Here is a 1,798-nt window from a genome sequence, read left to right as displayed (position 1 = left end):
AAAAAAAAAAAAAAAAGAAATGGAAGAGTCAAAGGTGATGACTCACAGATACAGCTTGGTAAAAGTATAGGGTTGCCATTCACCCTGAGTTGGGGATGCGTTAAGGACAGACTTGAGTTTAGCTCTGCATGATAGCCAGGTGGAGCTTAGATCCGTATGTCTAGGGTACAAGAAAGACATCTAAGTAGAATCACTGGAAATTATGGAATAGTCACAATGTGAAGTCTGAAGTGAAAAGGCAGCTGCTTAGAAAAGAACCCTGGGATCACTGTCCAAAGGGGAGGAAAGGGAGACAGGTCATGAGAAGATACTGAGACATTCAATTTATTGCCAGTTTCTGCTACAAGACCATGAACTCCCTGAACAGGTACCCTTTTTTACATTACTCTGCATTCTCTCTTCCTAGCTCAGTGCCAACACTGAATTTTCACTGAATTGAGAAGCTTCCTCAATTACACTTGCACATCCAAACCTACAAAGTGTCTGTAAACATTCCCTAGTTCCTTTTTTTTTTTGAGATGAGTCATTATTTCGCCCTCAGTAGAGTGCCATGGCATCATAGCTCACCACCTCTAACTCCTGAGCTTAAGCAATTCTCTTGTCTCAGTCTCCCAAGTAGTTGGGACTACAGGCGCCTGCCACAATGCCTGGCTATTTTTTGGTTGTAGTTATTTGGCGGCAGGGCTGGATTCAAATAGCCCACTCAGGTGTATGTGGCTGGCACCCTGGCCACTGAGCTCCAGGCACTGAGCCCCTAATTCCTTACCAAGTTTGGTTAATTCTTACCCCAATTGGTACACTTTATTTTTGAGACAGAGCCTCAAGCTGTCCCCCTGGGTAGAGTGCTGTGGCATCACAGCTCACAACAACCTCCAACTCCTGGGCTCAAGCGAGTCTCCTGCCTCAGCCTCCCAAGTAGCTCGGACCATGGGTGCCCCCCACAATGCCCGGCTATGTTTTGGTTGCAGCCGTCATCATTATTTGGCGGGCCCGGGCTGGATTCAAACCCATCACCTTAGTGTATGTGGCTGGCACCTTAGCCACTTGAGCTACAGGCGCTGAGCCATTACACTTATTTTTAGAGAAATACTAGCAATCACCTAGATTTCCTTATTAGTTTCACTTTGATAATGCTATTCTTTTAATACAGTAATTTTATAGTTCATTTAATGACAACCTGTGATAATAAAATTTCCCTACTTTGATTATACCTTTAGACAAAAGTCTGCAGATGAGCAATGATTATTGGCAAAAGTTATTACATTAGCTGTACTATCATTTTTCTTACAATCACACAAAATGAACAAAATGATCATACAGTAAATCAGACATGGCTTAGCACCAGCATTTATAAAACCAAACCCAGGGAAAGAATTAGGTCTACAGACACATGTATTTTATATAGTAAATGTTTTATGTTTTTTGTATAGTGAATGTTTAGTCTGTCCTGATTATTACAAAATCAGAATAGCAAGAACATTTGCAGTGATGGTGCTATTCTACTTGGGTAATTGCTAGTGAAAAACATACAGGCTAATGGCTGGGCACAGTGGCTCACACTTGTAATCCTAGCACTCTTGGACACCAAGGCGGGTGGACTGACTGAGCTCAGGAGTTCGAGACCAGCCTTAACAAGAGCAAGACTCTGTCTCTTAAAACAGCCAGGTGTTATGGCGGGCACTATAGTCCCAGCTACTTGGGAGGCTAAGACAAGAGAATCGCTTGAGCCCAAGAGTTTGAGGTTGCTGTGAACTGTGACGCCATAGCACTCTCCTGAGGTGACAAAGTGAGAGTGTCT

At 43.2% G+C, this 1,798-nt stretch overlaps 1 pseudogene; it reads right to left on the bottom strand.

Moving 5' to 3' along the window:
• Window positions 1–1,333: 1,333 nt before the first annotated feature.
• Window positions 1,334–1,486, bottom strand: LOC111728284 (annotated as a pseudogene).
• Window positions 1,487–1,798: the final 312 nt, after the last annotated feature.

This window comes from Otolemur garnettii, unplaced genomic scaffold (genome assembly GCF_000181295.1).
Source record: "Otolemur garnettii isolate 467f Iridium unplaced genomic scaffold, OtoGar3 scaffold00147, whole genome shotgun sequence".
Lineage (NCBI taxonomy): Eukaryota > Metazoa > Chordata > Mammalia > Primates > Galagidae > Otolemur > Otolemur garnettii.
Note: the sequence above shows the minus strand (reverse complement) of the source record. Positions and strands in the feature narration are given on the sequence as shown.